The 23375-nt window shown below is 36.3% G+C and overlaps 1 long non-coding RNA gene across 5 annotated transcripts in view; it reads left to right on the top strand.

The window, feature by feature from the left end:
- The window catches only part of LOC125610547, a 220935-nt gene that overhangs the window by 24485 nt on the left and 173075 nt on the right, over positions 1–23375 (top strand). For 2 of the 5 annotated variants that reach the window (XR_007340536.1, XR_007340535.1), the window contains one exon: positions 1272–3083. This is a non-coding gene — a long non-coding RNA (uncharacterized LOC125610547). Of the gene's footprint in view, positions 1–744; positions 1052–1271; positions 3084–18458; positions 22875–23375 lie in introns of those variants that run through there. The other 3 variants (XR_007340534.1, XR_007340532.1, XR_007340533.1) reach the window with 3 other exon arrangements.

The following is a 23375-nucleotide window of genomic DNA, read 5'->3' as shown; positions in this document are numbered from 1 at the left end:
TCCTGATCAATTTGAGTCACACAGTCTCATTTCAAGCATTTAACATGTTTGGTCTTAGTAGTCAAAAAATGGATTTTGACTATCTATACAACTCCTCCTTATCCCTTCCAAAGCCTGCTTGCAGTTTTAGGGGAGGCTACAGAGACAGCTCTCCGTGTACAGTCTCCTATTTCTGTTTTTTTTTTCTACATCCTTAATTAAGCAGTGGGGTTTAGGAGGGTTGAACAAGATCTGGGGGCCTTCCTCTGCATGGTGGGAATGTGCATTAAGCTTTGTTTTGAGATCTGAGTATTGGAGCCTCGGTTGTGTTTGGGGGAAGAGAGAGAGCGAGAGAGAGAGAGCGAGCGAGCTATACTGGAGCCTGCTCACACTCTGTTGCAGGCACCATAAGAGCATTCTCCATGAGTTAGGTCATTTGCACCTTATACCTGGTCAGATACGCACACTCATTATCACCATAAAACCCAAAGAAATGGATCCCTGAGTGAGTTTGATAGCTTATCTAAAAGTTGCAACTCAGTCAATGAGACTGAGGCTTCAAACTCACACCAGCTGACCAGATTCTGTATTTGTCACCTTGATGACATCATGTATGTCCAGGATAAATGAGCTTGTGAAGAAAGGACAGCTTCTGACAAAAATTCAGGGTTAAAAAACAAAGAAACACAAGGTGAGAAAGTAAAAGAGCCTCTGCCCCGCCCCCTTCCTTGACTCCTCCAGATCTGTGAGGTCTGAGGTCTAGGACTGTTTACAAGGGACCCTTGTAGGAAGCCCTGGCAGCCGTGCCACTCAGCGCCGGCCCCGCACCATCACCGGACCTCTGGGGATGTGACAGTGGCTCGGGACATGAGCCCGCTTGTTCGCTCACTCTCAGTGAAAAGAGTTTTGAAATGAGTTCTGAATAGACAGCATTTTCTTTGTGCGGTTGGTAAATAACACAGAGCAAAGTTAGCAAGTTGCAGCGCTTCTGCTTTCTGATTCTATGGAAACTTTTTGTAGAGAGAAGGGCAGGATGTTTTTAACAGAATGTGACCTCACGGGAACACTAGAGGTAAGGAGGAAAAAACTGATGGAGATAACTGAGTATTTTACATCTCAGAAAATAGAGCTTTTAATAAAGCTACAATAGCAGGTTTCTGCCACCTTACACAAAAACCAGTGCTTGGTAGTGTTGTGCAAAGTTTACATTGATTTGGCATTTGTTTAGATATGAGTAAAAATCAATGGTTTTCTTATGTTAATTTTCATGTGCACATTTTTTTCTTCTTTAGAAAGTAATAAAATATCTGAATCGGGCAGCGTGGAGAAATCCTAAGAGAAATAGCATAAGAGCATTTTGGAACATATCCAGGAAAAGATAATCTTTGACACACCTGTAGGCATTCACCAGGTAAAGGTAAGGCAAAAAAAAATATTGTCAAAAGTAGATTTTGGTTATTTTATCACATCTCATGGTGATTTGAACTTTGGGGGTAAAACACACCCCATCATCCAGGACTGATTTTTGAGTGGGGAGTTGGGAGGGGCCCACCTTTTGCCCCTCCCTCTTATAGGCATGGACATGGTAGCCCTGTGTATGTCCACTGTGCCAATGGGCAGTCACCTGGAGTTGTTTCTAATATCAGCTGTGGAGGAGTAGAGAACATGGTAATTGGGATGGAAGGCACTTGACAGATCATGATATTCTGCTAAGAACGTCAAAGTGTGTAATACTGCAAATGTTACTTGTATAGTAAGGAATTTCTTTTGGATTTATATTTGCACTGAGACTGATTCATTTTCTATTTAGAATTTTTTAAAAAATCACTTTTTACGGTACTCAGATGAGAAGTACATCTGTTGCTTACATATAATAAGCATCAAATATGAAGATATGTTGAATACTTGAGCCGTTTGTTTGTCGCTATAGGAGACCTGCAACATATGCGTGCTGTATGTCTCTTTACTGGAATCTAGACACTGAGAAATCAAACTTTATGGTTCTTCCCTTGAGCAATGAGATTTGTTTTTTAATCCCTAGCAACTTTTCACTCACTAAAAAATGAACATCATTTAGAACCCTTGAATTGGGTGTTTTGAATGAAGCTTGGGACAAAGATTGTATTGGTCATTATGACCAATACAACTTGAGATTCTTAAAGTAAAGCTTAGTAAACACTTTTATTTATTGACATATTGTATATACATAACATTAGCATTATAACAAGATTGTTTCCAGCATGCATGGAAATCAAGCTGTTGGTTTTCGGGACTGTGTCAGTTTTATGTCTCATGATTGTGGGTGAAGAAAAGCAGTTACAACTAGAGTGGAACTGAAAGTGAGGCTAACAGCAGGTGTTCTGACAGAAAAGAGCTTCTGATTTCTGAGCAATTGGTGGATACATTTGTTGCATACAACTTGGAGCCTTGATCTTTCTAACTAATTCAGATAAATTGCTATCAGATTAACTGGAATGGTCCCTTCAGATCAACTTAGAATACTTAATGCAAAAGAAGTGCTTCTCATGTAAGCCATGTTCATGCAGCTGAGATACAAATGAGGATATTCCTAGCAAATTAACCCTATGTTAAATAAATTCAAAATAATATGCTGCTTTCCTTATTAACTTTATTTTTATTTATTTTTGGTACCGGGGATTGAACCTAGGGATGCTTTGCCATCAAGCTGCATACCCAGCTCTTTTCTTTTTTTTTTTTTTTTTTTTTTTATTTTGAGACAGGATTTCACTAAGTTGCTAAGGGCTTCATTATGTTGCTGAGACTGGCTTTGAACTTGTGATTCTCCTGCTTCAGCCACCTGAGTGTTTGGGATTACAGGCATGGACCACTGTGCCCAGCTCCTTAGTGACTTTTTAGATGACAGAACTTTTTAGATGACCAAACTTTTTAGATAAAAACATTTTCAGTCTGTGGTGTGCAGATTATTATCTGGAAAGAGCTATATCTCTAATATGAAATAAAAATTAAAATCAAATATCCAAAACCCAAAATAAATCTTTACTTTGTTTTTAATTGAAATGCAACTTTAAATAGTACCACATAAGAAATGAGAAGTTCAGTCCCTTGAGCACTGTATTGGGCAATCTGGGGAGCAGGGATGTGGGAGGGTGGGTTGTTTTCTGAAAACCACTTACAGAAGTTTACCAGCAGAGGGCAGCTCAGAGTAATGAACTCTGAAATGTTTCCAAATACACGTTCAAAAACCTAAAGAAAAAATATCTACTTAAAAGTATTCTTTTTTTAACAATGTCTTTCACCAAAATCATTTATGTCTAAAATGATAATTAAAAATTTGCAACACATTAATCCTTAAACAGGCTTCTTGCAATGTTAAGTGTCAAGATACGAGGGAAAAAAATAATAATTCTCTTAGGTTCCTGATATTGCATTTCAGTTTTCCTTTTTTTGAAATTACAAAAGACTGTGATTTCTAGTACCAGAAGTGTGCACAAGGTCTCATTACACAGATTTTTCAGGATGATATTTCTGATGAAAACTCCTAAATTCAGATTCAGGGAAGAATCTCTTATCAAATATAACATTTGAAGCAACAGTTTAGGAAGTTTTCCATTAGATCCTATTTCCTTCATGCAAAACAATATCATGTTGTTCTACTTGTTAATTTTTTTTCTTTTCAGAATTATTATGGTAAACTTTTTTGTTTTATAATAAGACACGTAATGCTCGACAGTTGGACATATATTGGAAATCTGGGGAAAACATACTAGATGGTTTCAAAGAATTTAGAGGACTTTTTGGAAGCATGTTATATTTTATTTGAGGATGATTATAAAACCCTAACTCATTGACCTATGAATAAATATTTGTAATAGCTAAATGTCTTTATACTGAATTTTACCTGTATCCTGAAAGTCATCATTGGAGATTATAATTTTTCTAGGCTGATTAGAATTATAAAGTTCTTTTCTCTTTTCAAAAGTTCATGAGCACATAACAAATTGGAACCACTTTTACAAGCCAAATGACCCCCATATGTCCATTTGCTTTCTTGGATTTACCTTCTGAGTGACTGTGGCTCATATTGACTTCAGATATTTGACATATCAAGTATCGTTGTTTGCAAAGGTTTCCCAGGCAACTGCAGCAATTCTTCTGGTTCCAGTTAAAAGTGCCCTTGAACTCTCAGCTCATTTCACTTCCCTGTATGGCATAATGCGTGCAGCAGAAGGAAAACACCAAAGAATTCACATAACAGCCTAATGTGAGTGGGTGGGTGAAGAGAAGGATGTATTCACAAAAGTGTCCACTTGGGGTATTGAGTTGGCTGGTTTTGCTTTTTTTTTTTTTTTCTTGGTATCAGGGATTAAACCCAGGGACAGTTAAATAATCCACATCCCCAGCTCTTTTTAAAATATTTTATTTAGAGACAGGGTCTTGCTGAATTGCTTAGGGCCTCGCTAAATTGCTGAGGCTGGCTTTGAACTCATAATCCTCCTGCCTCAACCTCCTAAGTCTCAGGGATTACAAGTATGTGTCACTAGACCTGGGCTCTTTGAAGAGGCTACAATCCAAACCCTGTGTTCTGGGTTGGACTTTATTTGTTCTCATGATTCATAGGTTGACTCTCAAGAGTAGAATCCCCAACTCTTGCTCTAGTTCCCCCAAGAGCTCCTTTAGGTGCGGATTGCTAGCCTATCGGGGAATGACCAAATCCCTGAGTGATGCCTTCCTTAGACCCTTGCTGTCACTCACAAACACTGACCTTTGCAAATCACTGTTTTAGATCTTGTTTCTTACATAAATTGTGAAGGTAGGAGTAGTCTTGTTCGATGATGATGATGATGATGATGATGATGATTTTTAGTTTTCTCTCTTTTTTTCCTTATTTTTTTAGTTGGTGCATTATGCTTACACATACTGATGGGATTTGTTGTTACATATCTGTACATTCACACCATACACAATATAACAACATAATTTGCCCAATATCACTCCCCAGAACTTCTCCCTTCCCTCCCCACCTGTCACCCCTAGGTCCCTTTCTGCTACTGATCTCCTTATGATTTCCATAAATTCCGTCCTTGCTTTTCTTTTCCTTTTTTGGAGGAAAGTTTTCTAAGTACCTTCCAAATAGTTTTTAAAGCACAGAGGAAGGAAGAAATTGGAATCATTGATCCTGTAGTTTGTGAGGGGTTCTGCTTTTTGGCATTGATAAAATAAAAGCTTTTACCTTTTGTAGACTCATAGCAGAGTTTGAACTTTATTTTTTCTTCTCTTCCCTTTACTTCTGCTCTTGTCATCATTGCTGAGTAAAATAGTAACAAGACTTATTGACAAATAAAGTAATAGATATATAGTCTGCATATCCTACTAATGGAACTCTTTAAATAGGAGCAGATTGCTGATCTAAGGACAGACTTCTGCAGAAATCTCTGTAATTCATTGAACTTAAAATCTAGAGAGCTACACCAGTTAATTTTGTGGCATCTTGATCCTGCCATAAAAGTACAGTTATGCCCTTTCTTTCCTCCCCCTACCTCTTACCATTCCTTTCTCCCTGTATTTGTTATATTTTGTTCTACCAGAAAAACTCACTGGGATATAGATTTTCCATTGAAACATGTCTCAGTAAGCAGATTTTAAAAAATCTCTTGTAACAAATTTTATTAAGGACATTTTCTTATATACATGAAAGCATATATAGTATGGAACATATATAATAATTACTTTAGCTACTGGCCCTCCTCACCACTGTGATTATTACTTTGAATAATCCTTGGCTTGTTAAAATCCACATAGATAAATGTAATTTTATAGTAGAAAATGTAGTTTTCAGGATATGAAATAATAGTAATCAATTTGAATAAATATTTGCTATTTGTTTTCATAAAAGTTTTAATCCTCAAAAGAGAACTCTGACCAAAATGGGGATCTAGCAGGATCAATGAAACAGGTGGCATGAGTCATATCACTGGCTTTTAATTAAAAGGATGCTGTGGATGTTGGCATGGACTGGGCTACACATAGGCAGTTTTAGAATTTCTTAAGCTGAAATCCAGCTGGAGAGTTCTTAGTCAGATGGACTTATTTTGATAATTTATAATCTAACTGTGTATTCAGAGCATTGATGTTATAGTTTTGATACCTAAATCACAGTTTAAAAATTTCAAAGAGGTATATGAATTCTGAGACTTGGACAGTTATTCCCAAGCCAAAGGATTTTTGCACAAAGCTAATATGTATAATAGGGAATCAGTCTTTCACTGTATAGTTTTGTCATCATGTTTCAATAACTGAATGAATATTCTGAATTAATAAGCATAACGTTTGTATAAACTAAAGACTAGTCTAAGCTCTGCATTCATTGATGGGAACCTTAAGCAAATGTTTCTTTTCATCAGCTTGTTCAAAAGGCATAAACATAATTATGATTCTGAGACAATAACACATATACCAGTTGAAATTTTAACTGGGTCTGGATGAGATAACTTAAAGTTATGGGTTGCCTGTAGTTTTGAGTACTTGGGAGAATCTGGATGGAGTGCATTTTCTTTTTTAAAAAAATATGTACGTATTTATAGTTTTTATCTTACAGGAAAATGAGCATTAACTCCTTTCGGTAGGATTTTGGAGGATTTGTTTTTTAACTGAATCTTCAGTTCAAATTACAACAGATAAGTTGATATTCATTGCTTGGAGAAAATACAGAAATATGGTAGAAATATCAAAGGATGAGTTAGTTTTAAAGTTCTCAAAATGCTGAGAGGGGGAGTAAAGGGAAAAGGAAACTTGACTGACCGTCTTTCCCCACAGTTTGTGTTGTCTCCTTTTAGAGTTAGCTCATGAAAACAGTGCTTGTTGTAGGGTCAGGTCTTGTTACATCTCTGTTTCCTCCTTCATTCTCCATCCTTTACATCACTTTCTCTTCATTTCTTAAACATTAGGGCTGTTACAAAGCTAGAAAAGGATGCAGGGAATATGTGCTCGCTGGGCAGGGAAATGTCTCTCTGCCTTGGCTCCCTTGTCTTTGAAGAGGGTGCCATTCATTCATGAAACAAATACGGGAGCACTTCTCTGAGTCAGTGTTGGTCTCAGTGCTTGGAATGTGCTCTCTCATTTAGTTCTTTCTAGAGCTCTTAGAGTCTAGCTACCATATGACCCAGCTGCACCATTCCTTGATATTTTTCCAGAAGTTAAAGTCAGCATACTATGGGGATTCTTGCACACCCATGTTTATCAGAGCGCAGTGCACAATAGCCAAGTTATAGAATCAGCATAGGTGTCTCCCACAGATGAATGGATAAAGAAATTGTGGTATATATGCACAATGGAGTTTTATTTAGCTACAAAGTAAAATGAAATTATGTCATTTTCAGGAAAATTGATGGAATTAGAGACCAGAAGTTTGAATGAAGTAGGTTAGAATCAGAGAGAAAAGTATTGCATATTTTTTCTTGTATGTGGAAGGTAAGAGAAAAAAAACAGGAAAAAAAAGATGTCATGAAAGTAGAAGGGAGACCATTGATAGAGGAAGAGGATAGGAGGAGGGAGGTGGGTGTATGTATGAGAGGTATTAGGGAGTAAAATCGATCAAATTGTGCTTTTATGTACATATGAACATACCACAGTAAAACTCACAATTATATATCTTTAATATATACAAATGAAAACACCCAAGAGTCCTTATAGGTGGTTACTGTTATCGCTATTGTTCAGGAGAAGAAGCTGAGGTTTTCAGAGAAGCAAGAAAGAATTTTCAAGATCACAAAGAGCCTAGTTACTGCCAAAGTTGGGTTGTGAATCCTACGCCACAGCTTTTCTCATTACCACCTTGAAAATAGACCCTAAGGAGCTCATACTTTAGTACTGACATTTTACATTTTTTATTTTGAAATGATTTCAACTTAGAAAAAGTTGTAAGTGCAAAAACTGTAAGCATGAAGAATTCCATACATCTATTTCTCTGTTTCTCTATATATGCCCATATTTACATTTTAATGAAATATTTGTGATGTTATAAACATACTGCTTCTTTAGTGATGTGTATTTCAGTGTATATTCCTAAACACACAGACATTATTTTTTATATCTTATATGTACACTATGCAAGATCAAAATTACCAAATTAGCAGTAATATAATTAATAGACTTATTCTGGTTACCTCAAAAATGTTCATTACAGTAAACAATAAATAACTACATAAATAAATAAATAAAGAAAAGAGATTCTGTGGTCTAATATTAAGTTTGGGATCATGCATTGCATTTAATTGTCATGTGTCTTTAGTCATATTATTTTTTAAAAATATTTTTATTTTTAATTGATAAATAGTAATTGTACACATTTATGGGGTACAGTGTGACTACAATGTGTAGTGATCATATTACAGTAATTGGCATAGGTGTCTCCTCAGACCATTTATCATTTCTTGATGTTGGGAACATTCAAAATCCTTTTGATTAGTTATTTTGAAATACACAAAGAATAACAGCTAACTGTGTTTTCCCCACGGTGCTATTGAACACTAGATGTTATTCCCTCTATCTAACTGTGCCCATTAACCATTCTCTTCATCCTTCCCCCACCCCCTTTTCTTCGTTCTGGTAACCACTATTCTACTCTCTACTTCTTTGAGATCAGCATTTTAGCTTCCACATATGAGTGAGAGCATGTGGTATTTGTTTTCTGTGCCTGACTTGTTTCACTTAACAAAATGTCCTCCAGTTCCTTTTAATCTGGAACATTTCCTTAGTCTTTTTCTCTTGTGACCCTGACATTTTTGAAGGGTAGAGACCAGTTAATTTTCCAAATGTTCTTTAAGTTGGGTTTGTTTGATGTTTCCTCATGATTTGATTCAGGCTATCCATTTTTGGTAGGAATGCCACAGAAGTGATGTGTTCCTTATAGTACAGTATGTCAGGAAGGCTTTGTGCTGATCTGCCCTATGACTTGCTCATGTGGGTGAGATGACGTCTGCTGGACTCCTTCAGAACAAAGTTATTACTTTATCTTTGTAAGTGTTAATGCCTTGTACAGAGATATTTTGAGAGTGTGTAAATATTCTGTATTTTATCTTATTTTTATCTCACTAGCTTAAACATCCATTGATGATTCTTGTCTGAACCAGTTATCTGAATAGAAAACAAAAGAGAAAGTAACATACACTTCTACACATAGCAGGGAGCCCGCCGGATAGGGGGCTTATGGCGAAGTCCTTCCCCCTTGCTGGGGACCTCCTTTGTACATTTTCCTCTTTTTCCATCCTTGAGGAATGGAGCTATATGGTCCTTAGAAAACCTGAAATGGATTCCTGAAGACCTGAAACAAATTGTCTTGTGGCTTTACTGAACTATGGGGAAAATCCAATGTGCCTCCAAGCATGTAGACTGACTGACACTGATGTAGGAATTTTAAGTGCATTCATAACTCCACCTACCCAAAACCCAATGGACAGCTGCTGCTGACCAGGCTGCACCAAACAAAATGATTCACCCTTGAGTTTATGCTCTGAGGAGCAGATGAACAGGAGTTGGCAACAGTGGGGCATATGCTAAGTTCAGAGGATTTATCTGAACTATCTCAAAGGAACAAAAGACCTGAAAAACTGTACAGATTGAGTATAAAATGAAAGGAAATGCTGTGGTAATCAAGCAAAAATTACAAAAAAATTACAATTACAAAAAGGAAAAGGAAAACCAGAGTAAGATACAAAGGGAAGGGAAGGAAAATGGAGCATAGTATGTAGCAGGTGCTATACTTCTGAGATCCATCTGGAGGATTTCTGGATAAAGGAAAATGATCCAACCTGGATTTCTATACACATCCTTCACAATCAAATGTGAAGGTAGAATAAAGATGATGCAAGACTTCAAATCTTCTTAACTCCTAGGAACCCTATCTCAAGAGTATGAGAGGATGTGCTCTAAAAACTAAGATTTTACACAGTGAAGGAAAGCAACGTGGGATCCCGGAAACAGGATCTTTACTGCAGAGCATCGAGATACCTGGGATGTGAATAAAGGAGTTTGGGCCTGATGGCTCTGGACCAGATCTAGAAGCTGACCCATGCAGATTGGAGTGGGCAGGCTCTTTTCAGACAGATTCTCCAGGAAGATAAGTTGAAAATATACCCAAAGCATCGTGAGAGATTTATGTGACTGAAGGTCAAATTAGAGGCCAAATTTGTAATAAAAATATGAAAAACTCTGCAAACAAACTTTGAGATAATTATAAGGGCACAGACCTATATTGGGGACTGGAATGTTGGATAATTTTTTAAAATTCAAATGGATATTGAAAGCAAAACAAATTCCAGGTACTGATTTATTATAAAATTTATTTTAATTTTTTTAATTGATTACCATTCCTATATCATCCCTTTTTCCTACCTTTTTGAACATATTTATTGACATAAACTTTGTAATATTTTCTGTAGAAATAGTGGAAAGATTATTTAGCATGGTTAATTGTTCTTATTTTAATTAATGATGGTTTTGTTTTTTCAACATCACCATTTATTATTGGGATTGTCATAAATTTTTAATATCTCTTCATTGTTCTTTCTTCAATTGTGATAGTAGATCCTTTTCAAAACTGATAAATCAGTATTATTTACCCAAGAGCCACGATTATAATCAAATGATTATGCTATTTAAATATAACGATGGTATTTAGAAGATTTAAATAAAATGTAGGACCCAGAAGCTTCTTCCACTAGTGAGCATGTTTGGTATCTATTGGGAGAGACATGCCTGGTTCCTGGTTGCCAAAGTTTCTGTACTTTTTGGTTTATAGCTTGTAATTTATCAAGGTATGTTTCCCATTTGATATTGTTGATGTTTAAATCCTTTAAAACCTTATTAAATGTTAGAGAAGAGTGATGTTAGCTGACTAGAGGTTGCTTAATGCTTGCCCCCTTAGAAAAAAGGACCAAAACAATGAATAAAAACTATTTTTTCTATAGTGACAGAAGGAGAATGCTGAAGTACAGTAATTGAGCAGCAAAATCTTTGAGGAGTGTAGAATCTCAGAATGGCCAAACACTTTCTCTCTGCCACCCCATACTTCCAGTCAGGATCACCTTAGAACTGGGAGGTACTTCACCTTAGAGGGAAAAGATAAGTAAGAAGTCCCCAGCAGCCTCGGCACTACTGTTTTTCCTCCCCAATACTTTTTTAGTTGTAGATGGACACAACACCTTTATTTATTTAATTAATTAATTTTTATGTGGTGCTGAGAATCGAACCCAGTGCCTTGCACAGAATAGGCGAGTGCCTCTCCACTGAGCCACAACCCCAGCCCCCTCTGTAGCACTGTTAGCAACGGAAATCTGTACTGCTGGAGAAGCCTGCAGGCCTCATAGGCCTTGAGACTACCTGGAGTTCACACACTGCCCTGCTCCAGAGAAGGAGCCCACCGTGCTCCATCCCAACTTCCAGGGGCCCAGGCTGCTACAGCACTATAACATCTTGAAATCAGAGCCACTGCTAGAATGCATCTTGCTTTGGGTCTAGTGGCTACTATGTCCTTTTATCTCTGAGGCACTACTGCCATTGCAAAACACACACACACACACCCCTACTGCAGATACACAAATAAGAAAGGAATCAAAGTTATCACTGTAGAAAATGACCAAATTACAAAAATAGACAACAAGAGAGGAAGAAGAAAAATATAAAAGAGCTATAAAACAACCAGAAAACAATTCTCAAAATGACAGGATAAGTCTTTACCTATCAGTAATAAACTCCAGCATAAATGGATTAAACTCAACAACCCCAGGTTAACTTTAAAGATACACATAAGCTGAAAAGGAAAGGATGGAAGAAGGTGTTCCACATAAATAGTAATAAAAAGAGAGCCGGGGTGGTTCTGCCTGTATGAAATAGAATTGTCTTTAAGTCAAAACTGTTATGAGAGTCAAAGAAGTTCATTATCTAATAATAAAAGGGTCAACTCATTAAGAGGACCCAACAACTGTTAGTATATAAGCATGCAATACTGGAACACATAAATATATACAGCAAATATTAACATACATGATGGAAAAAACAGATAGCAAGATAATAATAGTAGGGGGCTCAAATACTCAATTTTAACAATGGATAAATGAACCAGACAGAAAACTAATAAGGAAATACTTGACTTGAAGCTCACTTTAGTACAGATGGACCAAACGGATGCGTACAGAACTTTGCATCCAGCAGGACCAGAACATACAGTCCCCTCTAGTGCATACAGAACAACCTCCAGAATAGACCATATATATTAGTAGAGGAACAGAACCAACATTGGATCAATCGATCTATTTCTCTCTCTCTCTCTCTCTCTCTCTATCTATCTATCTATATATACATACATGCACACACACATACACACACACGTTTTTTTCTTTTTGTAAAAAAGGGGTTTATTAGATTGTCTTACATAGCCAGACCTGGATAGTCCCACAATAGCTGTCTGTAGGCTAGACAGCAGGAGGAACCAGCTGCTCAGTCCAAGAAGCTGAATTCTCTAAACAAGAGGAATCAATGATGCAGCTCCAGTCTGGGACTGAAGGCCTGGAAACTCCCTTGGAAAGTCACTACGCAGAGTCCACTTTGGAAGAATGAAGGAGCTGGAGTCTGATGTCCTCGGGTGATCACAGTAGCACCAGAACCCATTCAAGAAGAATTTAGCTTGTGTTTGCTTCCGTGTTCTTCCTTTTTTTTTTTTTTGTTCCATCCAAATCTCCTATTATAACTGTGCTGTCCACACTTAGGATAGGTCTCTGCTTTAGTTTCATGTACCACTGTCTGTCTGTGTATATATATACATATGTAAAACAAATAGCAATGCCAGTCATTCTTAGAAACACCCTCACTGAGACACCCGGAAGCCTTGTAATCCAATCAAGTTGACAATTCAGATTAACCATCACATCATACCTGAGTCCACAAAATAAGTCTTAACAAATCCAAAACCATTAAAATCATATCTGGTACTATTTCCAATCACAACTCTATGAAACTGGAAATCAATAACAAGATCAATCAAGATCAATCTTAGAACATTCACAGATATGTGGAAATTAAATAGCTATGCTCCTGAACAATCAATGGGTCAAAGAAGAAATCAAAAGAAAAAGTAAAAAAAAAAAATTGAGATAAATGAAAATGATAGTGCAACTTGCTGAAACCTGTGGGTATATGACAGCAGTTGGAGTTTATTGTAGTAGATGCTTAGATTAAAAAAGAAGAAATATCCCAAACAAATAGCCTGATATTATATCTCATGGAAGCAGAAAAAGAACAAACTAAACTTAGCAATAGGAAGGAAATAATAAAGATTAAAACAAAAATAAATCACAGAACAGGAAAACCAAAGGAAAAAAAATCAATGAAACAAAGAGTTGCTGCTTTGATAAACAAACAAACAAACAAATAAATAAATAACTATAAAGCCCCTGGCTAGACTAACCAAGAAAAAATAGATGAAGAAGATGAAATAAATAAAATCAGAAATGAAAGTGGGAACATCTTAACAGATACCTCAGAAAAAAGATCATAAGGGACTATTATGAACAAGTATATGCCAACAAATTAAATAATGTAGAGGAAATATATAAATTCCTAGAAAAATATAACCTACCAGGATTGAATCAGGAATAGAAAGTTTTGATAAACCAATTACCAAGGGATTTAATAACCTTCAACAAAGAAAAGCCCAGGACCAGATGGTTTCACAGCTAAGTTTTATCAATCAAAGAACAATTACCAATATTTTTAAAGCTCTTTCAAAAATTAGATCTTGAGGAAATACTTCTAAACATACCTTATGATGTCAGTGTCACCTCAAAAAAGTTAACAATTCAGAGATACTACAAAAGAAGATCATAGGCTATCATCTCTCAATATTTATGCAGAAATCCCCAATAAAATTTAGCAAACTCAATTCAGCAACACATCAAAAAGATTATGTATCATGACCAGGTGAAATTTGTCCCTGGCATGCAATCCTGGTTTAACATACTCAAAGCAATTGGTGTGATGGACATTACTAGAATGAAAGATAAAATATCACATGGTCACCTGAATTGACATGGAGAAGCGTTTGACAAAATTCAGCACCATTTATTGATAAAAGCTCCTTCTCGTTTAGGTATAGATGGAAAGTTTCTCAACTTATATAATACAGGCCATTTATTTTTAAAAAATTTTTATAAGAAATAGAGAATTTATTTATTTAGGCAGTTATTACAGTATTCACGAGAAGTTCATTGATAATATGAGATGATAAATAATTAGGGTTGTTTCAGTAATTCCAACATTTATGTCCTTTGTTCAGTAAAAATATGTGGGGAAAGAAAGTTGATATCTTTATGTCTTTAAGAAGTATGTGCTCCTAGAAGGTAGGAAGGAGAAACGTGGGGACCTGTGAGAGAGGAGAGGTGACTGAATGATGAGAGTGTGGTTCTTCACTTTGCTGCTGTTTTCTATACAGTCCAGTACTGACTTGTAAAGATTGGTGGATCCTGAGTGGGTAGAACTGTCAGTCTAAGAGGAGGGCAGATTGAAGATGAAGGTGGGCAGGACAAAGAAGAGCTAACGTAGAGCCAGGTAGAGCAGAAGTGTGCAGCTGCTGATGGTGAGCAGGACTGCTTGTCAGATGTGATTTATATTGAAACCTATTACCTGTCTTCATTTATGTTCTTAGCTTGTGCAATTTCTTTTCTAGTGACTGTCCAGGAATAAAGTGCCAGGTGGAGGAAAAGTGTTTATTGTGTGGGGTGATATGCTATTACTACTTCCATCTGCTCACAGGCCCTGGGGCTTTACAGCTGCAGGATTAAAGATTAATACAGAGTGACAGATCAAGAGGGTTGATCCTCATACATAGTAGGTGCTCAATAAATGACATTAGTGGTGGAGGGGACAGGGTTTGCATTATGAGTCATGAGTTAAGGGATTGGGGGTTTAGCTCAGTCGTAGAGTGTTTATTGTGTATGAGGCTGGGGGTTCAATCCCCAACACCAAAATAAAATTAAAATCATGCATTAAGACAATAGTATATTTTCTAACAGTTTCTGTCTACATTTTAAAAGTATGCACCTTTTTCCCTTCTAAAACAAATACTTTCTGAGCACGTACTAAATGCTTAAATAATTTTGGACATGATACATCTCTCGGTATCATGAAAAACCAATAGCTAACATCATGATCAGAGGGGAGACACAGAAAGCTTTTCTACTGAGATCTAACAAGAGGCAGGGATGTCTACTCTTACCACTCTGTTTAAACATAGTATTGGAAGTACTAGTAAGAGCACCCAGCCATGAAAAACAAAAGATGTCTAAGAAAGGGAGAATTAAAATTATCTTTATTTGCAGATGATACTATCCTATATACAAAACACTCTTAGAACTAATGAGTGAATTCAGCAAAGTTATGGGATACAAAATGAATATACACAAATTAGTTGCAGTTTTATACATAAATAATGATTCATCTGAAAAATAAATAAAGAGAAACATCCCATTTATGATAGCACCAAATACTTAGGAATAAATTTAATTAAAGAGATGAAAGATTTGTATGCTAAAAGCTATGAAACATTGATGAAAGAAAAAGAAGAAGAATTTCAAGGACTGTGTTGAATAGAAGTGATGAAAGAGGGCATCCCTGCCTTGTTCCAGTTTTTAGAAGGCATGCTTTCAATTTTTCTCCATTTAGAATTATGTTGGCTTTGGGTTTATCATAGATAGCTTTTACAATGTTGAGGTGTGTTCCTATTGTCCCTAGTTTTTCTAGTGTTTTGAACATGAAAAAGGTGCTGTATTTTGTCAAATGCTTTCTTCGCTTCAATTGATATAATCATATGATTCTTATCTTCAAGTCTATTGATGTGATGAATAATATTTATTGATTTCCATATGTTGAACCAACCTTGCATCCCTGAAGGAGCCAAAGACATACATTGGAGAAAAGACAGCCTCTTTAACAAATGGTGCTGGGAGAATTGGAAATCCATATGCAGCAAAATGAAACTAAATCCCTATCTCTCACCATGTACAAAACTCAACTCAAAGTAGATCAAGGACCTAGGAATTAGACCCAGAGACTCTATACCTAATAGAGAAAAAAATAGACCCCAATCTTTATCACGTCAGATTAGGCCCCAAGAAATAAAATAAAGCACAAGAAATAAAATAAAGAATTAATAAATGGGATGGATTGAAACTGAAAATCTTCTTCTCAGCAAAAGAAACAATCAATGAGGTGAACAGAGATTCTACATTTTGGGAGCAAATTTTTGCCACACATATGTCAGATAGAGCACTAATCTCCAGGATATATAAAGAACTCAAAAAAACTTAACACCAAAAAACAAACAGCCCAATCAATAAATGGGCTAAGGAACTGAACAGATACTTCTCAGAAGAAGATACATAGTCAATCAACAAATATATGAAAAAATGTTCAACATCTCTAGTAATTAGAGAAATGCAAATCAGAACTACTCTAAGATTTCATCTCACGCCATGCTGAATGCCAGCTATCAAGAATACAAACAGTAAGTATTGGTGAGGACGAGAGGGAAAAGGCATTGATGGTGATGCTGCAAATTGGTGCAACCACTCTGGAAAACAGAATGGAAATTCCTTAGAAAACTTGGAATGGAACCACCATTTGACCCAGCTATCCCACTCCTCATTCTATGCCCAAAGGACTTAAAATCAGCATACTATAGTATTGTCAGCTATATCAATGTTTGTAGCAGGTAATAGCTAAACTGTGGAAGCAACCTAAATTTCCTGTAATAGATGAATGCATAAAGAAACTGTGGTATATATACACAATGGAATATTACTCAGCATTAAAAGATAAATGCAGGTAAATGGATAAAGTTGGAGAATATCATATTAAGCAAAGTAAGCCAGTCCCCAAAAAGCAAAGGCCGAACGTTCTCTCTGATAAGTGGATGCTGATCTATAATGGGGCGGGGTGGATCATGGGAAAAATGGAGGAACTTTGATTGGGCAAGGGGGAGGGAAGGGAGGGAAGCAGGTATGGGGGCAGGAAAGATGGTGGAATGAGATGGACATCATTACCCTAGGTATATGTATGACTGCCCATATGGTATGATACTACATTGTGTGCAATCAGAGAAATGAAAAGTTGTGCTGCATTTGTGTACAATGAATCAAAATGTATTCTGCTGTCATATATACCTAATTAAAATAAATAAATACAATTAAAAAAAGAATTGGGGACATTAGCTCAGACTTTGGAGAAAAGCCGTAAAAAATAAGGAAATAAAGTCCTGTCATTATATATATTTAGGACTATCTTAAGATAGACTTTATTATTGTGATAAAGGAGAACATTTCAAGATCAAATTTTACTGAACTTATGCTAAATAAAAATCATGAGCCAAAAATTATTATGAGATATATAGGAAACTAACAAATAAATTGAAGAACCAATACTTCAAAAAAAAAAAAAAAGGAAAGAAGAAAGAAAATTAAGAAGACACAAAAAATGGAAAAATGCTCATTAGAAAAATTAAGAATCTGCTAATTTAATGCAATCCCTTTTAAAATTCCAGCATTGTATTTTAAAAATGGAAATATAAAGAAAAATCCTATAATCCTTATGCAACTAAAACAAACTAATCCAAATAGTCATAGCAAATAAAACTAAGAGGAAGAGGAAAAATAAGTTTGGAGGCATCCTACTTCTTAATTTAAAATTATATTACAAAGATATAGTAATTAAAATGGTTTAGTACTGGCTAAAAACAGAAATATGGACCAGTGAAACAGAACAGAGAGTGTAGAAATCCAAGCATAATATAGCCAACTAGTTTTTGACAAGGGCACTGAGAGAACACAATGCGGACTAGATTGTCTTCTCATAAATGGTGCTGGGAAAACTGAATTTTCACATGCAGAAGAATGAAATTGGATTTTTAAAAAAGGATGAATTTAGATCTTTGTTTTAAAACATATATGAAAATCACATCGAAATGGATAAAAATCCTAAATGAACCACAGAATTCTTAGAAGAGAATGTAAGGAAAAGCTTATTGACGTTGGCCAGTGTTATACACCAAAAGCTACAAAAACAAAAGGGGCTTCATTAAATGAAATAGCTTCTTCACAACAAAGGAAACAATTAACCAAGGAAGAGACTACCTACAGCATGGGAGAATATATTTGCAAATCACAAATCTGGTAGGCGGTTAGTATCCCAAATCTTACAACCCAATAGCAGCCAAACAAATAACCTAATTAAAAATGGGCAAAGAATCTAAACACATGCATCTCAAAAGACATAAAAGTGGCCAACAAATAGATGACAAGGTGCTAAACATCACTAATCATCAGAGGAGTGCAAGTGAAAACCACAATGAGATATCACTTCACACCCATAAGAATGGCTTTTGGGTATACATCCAAAGGAAGTGCAGTCAATATCTGCATTGCCATGTTCACTACAATGTTTTTCCCCAACAGCCAGGAGATGAAACAACCTGAGTGTCTGTCAATAGATGAACAGATAAAAACAACAACAACAACAACAACAACAAAACCTGTGGCATAAATACAATGGAACATCATTTGGCCTTAGAAGAAAGGACATCCTGCACTTGCCTCAACATGGTTGAGCCTGGGGGACATTAATAAGCTAAGTAGTCAAAAACAGAAAAAAAATGTAGCATGATCTCATTTGTGTGTGGAATCTGAAAAAGGAAAAAAAATTGCATAGAGATGGAGAATAAAACAGTGGTTACCAGGCTTGGATGTGATGTGTGTTTATGTGATGGGGTAGGGGCTGGGGGAGTGGGAAGGAAGGTGTAGTTGGAAAATATGAAGTAGCAGATATGTAGGATGAAGAAGTCTAAAGTTCTTCATGTAAGATATGAACACTATAGTTAATAAAATAGTATTGTAATAGGGACTTTTGTTAAGTAAGTAGAGTTTAGCTGTTCTTTTCACAAACAGTATCTGTAAGATGATGAATATGTTGATTTGCTACCCTACATAACCATTTTACTATCTATATGTATCTAACAATATCATGTCACACAATAAAATTTATTCTAAAAAAGAGCTAGAAATTCTGTTTACCATTTTATTTTTGTTTATTTTCTGTGTATTTACATATTATGGGAATGCATATTCTGTGTTTACATATTTTTCAATTTTTGTAAACATTTCACTAGTTTTAGCAATTTTATTAAGTTTCCCTAAGCTTAGTTTGTAGGTTTAGATAAAGGGTGTCTTGACTGAGTTCATCAAGTTTGCTTGAATCCTAAAATTAGATATTTTGGTTAGAGAGCACTGCCAGTTTTGCGGAGAATATTCTTTCCAGGTACACTCATTCCCAAGAACAGGTTTGGCTGGTAACTTGGCAGTATTTGAAATTATTCTCTGTACTTAGCACAGCTTTTTGTGTTTGGATCTCTATCAGCATATCAGATTTTCTTCATCCTTATGGTAAGTTCTTTCTCATAGACCAGGAAAGAGTCTTTTTTCTAAAATGTGGCTTCTCTCTACCATAGTCAACCTTCACAGTCTTAAGATCAATTTTAGTACTATATACATGAACCTCAGTCAGTTCTCCCCATGAAATTCCTAGGCTCTTCCCCAGCTCTTCCATGGCTCTCTTATGTCATCACTTCTGAACTGAAATGTTAATTTCTGAATAATGTATTCCTGGACCACCCTGTTAAGATGGCAAGCCCTATTCCTACTCCCTCTACTCACTTTGTGATTTCCCTAGTTTCAAAATCACTTAACATTCTTTCATGTAATACATATTTTGTGTGTGTGTATACATACATAATATATGTATCTTCTATTCTTTGTTCATTGTGCTCACTGCTCTGTCTCTGTCCTCAGAAGAGTTCTTGGCACATAATAGGCACTTAGGAAGTTGCTTAGGAAGTCCTACTATGGCTCAGCCAGAATACTCTATGACATTGTATTTAGAAGTTTGCTCTGATAGATATTTCCCAGCAAGAGACTACCTTAGTCACTCACACTGTAGACTTTGTGGACTGCGGGTCATATGGTGTCAGGAGTATTCTCTTGAAGCTCATCCATTCTTATGTCTTGAACATTGCTTCCCGGTATTTCTATAGTTTCTCTTCTCTTCAGTTGATCAGTATGTTCATTTCCAAAAACCAACAGTTTATACCAAGCACAGAGGACAGGTTTTGGGAAAAGTAATTCTTTCATTGATTTAACAAGTGTTCTGGGCTCTTTCCTTAAGGATTTTTTATTCCACAGGGAGAGAAAAGCAGCTAGTGGGTCAGGCATATGATGGAGCACACAGACAGCATATCAAATGATGGGTTTGTACAGTGTCCCTTTTGTGACAGGGTTAAAATTATTATACATGAACTCAGCTTCTGATTTTAAGAAGTTGAACACCAGAGGAACATCCGCTTGTTTCACAGAGGGAACTGTGACTCAGCGAGTAGAGCCAGCCCAAGCTGAAATCTGAAAAGAATGGGTGGAGAAGTTGGAGCAGGTCTCAGGAAATGTGAGGTTTGCAAAGAGAAAGAACTGAAAAAGTTTTTAAAGACATAGGCTGTATGCTCTGCAGCTTACTGCCTACTCCCATCCCAAATCCCTCCAGATTACATCAGTGAAGATCCACATTGCACAATTTTCCTAATTTATTTTTTTAAAGAAAGGTTGGAGTATAGAAGGGCAGCTACCCACAAACAATTTGATGATAGATGGAATTTGTACTCTCCTGAGAGGTGTGGGGCTAGAGACTAGGTGCCCTTTGCAGAGGCTGAATAAGTAAGCAGTACCTTTTAGACATTCTGGTAGAGAATATACCACACCTAATAGATGTTGTTGAGGATGTGAACAGGAAAATGATATGATGAGGATTACATCCAGAACTCAGGGACCCTTGACCTCTGAGCCACATCCCAAGCCCTGTTTTGTATTTTATTTAGAGACAGGGTCTCAGTGAGTTGCTTAGCGCCTCAATTTTGTTGAGGCTGGCTTTGAACTTGGAAAACTCAGCCTCAGCCTCCAAAGCTGCTGGGATTACAGGTGTACACCACCACGCCTGGCCAGAATATTTTTGTAGTAGTCTGTGATCTCTGTTTTAGAGTTAGAAGAAACAAAGTACACACATATATGTATTTGAAGGTGTGAATTATATTATGCAAGATTATCAGCAATGATTTCATAAGATGTTTCATTTCCCTTAAATATGCAAAATTAGTGTTTTCCTGGGTATGATTTTATTTTGTCTTCAAGTTACTTTTTTTTTGAGAGGAACACATCTCTAGTTTCACATGGTGTATCAATGGAAAATGGAAAATGGAAGCCAGGAAAAGAAATTCCATTCACAATACCTTAAAAAAACAAGAACAAAAACAAAGAATAAACCTAAGAAGGAGTTAAAAGGCTTCTACGATGAAAACTATGAAACACTAGAGAAATAAATAAAAGAAGACACTAGAAGCTGGAAAGACCTCTCATATTCACAGATAGGAAGAAATGATACCATTGAAATAGCAATATTACTGAAGGATATCTAAAGATTCAGTGCAGTCCCCATGAAAATTTCAGTGATGTTCTTCACAGAACTAGACAAAAACACTCCTAAAATTCATATGGAAGAACAAAAGACCCACAATAGCCAAAACAGTCCTGAGAAAAAGACAATGCTGGAGGCATCATGATACCTAATTTCAAAATGTACTCCAGAGCTGTAGTAACAAAAACAGCATGGTTCTGGTATAAATACAGGCATGTAGATCAAGGGGATAAAATAGAAGACAGAGACAAACCCACACAGCTATAGTCATCTGAATCTTAACAAAGGTGCCAAAATGTACATTGGAGAAAAGACAGCCTCTTAAACAAATAGTGCTCAGAAAACTGGATGTCTGTGTGCAGAAGAGTGAAATTAGATCCCTGCCTTACATCCTGTACAAAAGTCAACTCAGTGGGTCAAAGACCTAGGTATAGAACCAGAAAATTTTCAACTGCTGGAAGAATACATAGGGAAAACACTCCAGCATGTAGGCACAGGCAATGATTTCCTAATGAGGATGCCTGTAAGTTAGGAAATAAAACTAAAAATTGGTAGATGGGATGACATCTAGTTATAAAGCATAGCAAAGGAAATAAAAGTGTGAAGGTAGAGTGTGGGAGAAAATTTTCGCCAGCTATTCTGAAAGAGAATTAATATTTAGAATACGAAAAGAACTAAAATATTAACAAAGAAACAACCCATTCATGGGCAAATGAACTAAACTAAACAGACCCACTTCTCAAAAAAAAGTACAAATGACCAACAGTTAATACAAAAAATGCTTAACATATTTGGCCAGTGGGGAAGTGCAAATCACAACTACATTGAGATTGCCTGTCATTTTAGTCAGAATGACTATTATCAAGAATACAAACAATAATAAAGGCTGGTAAGGATATGGGGAAAAGGAACTCTTACACATTGTTGGTGGGTCTATAAATGAGTGCAGCCACTGTGAAAATCGGTATGGAGGTTCCTGAAAGAACTAAATATCGAACTACCATACAATTCAGCGATACCACTGCTTGGTATTTATCCAAAGGAATTAAAGACAGCATACTTTAAAGATGAATATTGCAAAACAATTCACAATAGCCAAGTTATGGAATCAGAATTGGTGTCCATCAACTGATGAGTGGATTAACAAAACATCACATATATACACCACTTCTTTATTGCTGAGTTTTTTTTTTCCTGCCATAAAGAAGAATTAAACATGTCACTTGCAGGAAAATGGATAAAACTGGCGAGTATCATGTTAAGCAAAATAAGCCAGACTCAGAAAGTGAAGGGTCATATATTTTCTCTTATATGTGAAAGCTAAAGAGAAAAATGGGATGTTAGGAAAGTAGAAGGGATAATTGGGGTAGAGAAAGGGGACAAGTGGGAGGGAGGGGATACAGGGGAATGAAACTGACCAAATTATGTCATGTGCATGTGAATATATCACTCTATGTAATTAATACACACCAGTTTTTTTAAAAAGTGAGATCTACAATTAGAAATGTATTTTGAGACAACTTGTCTGGAACTGGTAATGGGACTCCACCTGCATTGTCCCCTTTTCTGCTTTGCCCCTCCATTTGAGACTCTGCCAGGTCTATACCACCAGAAAGCATTGACTATGCTTTCCAGAAATAGCAGAGAAGGATACATTGTTCTTAACATTTTTCTGTCATATCTTTAATCAAATCGGTTTTGACAGATAACTGAGTTGCACACAGTGTTGACCTTGGAAACCTGCAGCAAGTGGGGTTTGAGGACTCTTTTGGGGCCTCATGCCTGCTCAGAACTTTGCAAACCCAAGTCCATTCCACATCAGAAGTCATCTGCTAAATTAAGGCCATGTATCCCATATCTGT

Source organism: Marmota marmota, unplaced genomic scaffold (genome assembly GCF_001458135.2).
Source record: "Marmota marmota marmota unplaced genomic scaffold, marMar, whole genome shotgun sequence".
Classification (NCBI taxonomy): Eukaryota; Metazoa; Chordata; class Mammalia; order Rodentia; family Sciuridae; genus Marmota; species Marmota marmota.
Note: the sequence above shows the minus strand (reverse complement) of the source record. Positions and strands in the feature narration are given on the sequence as shown.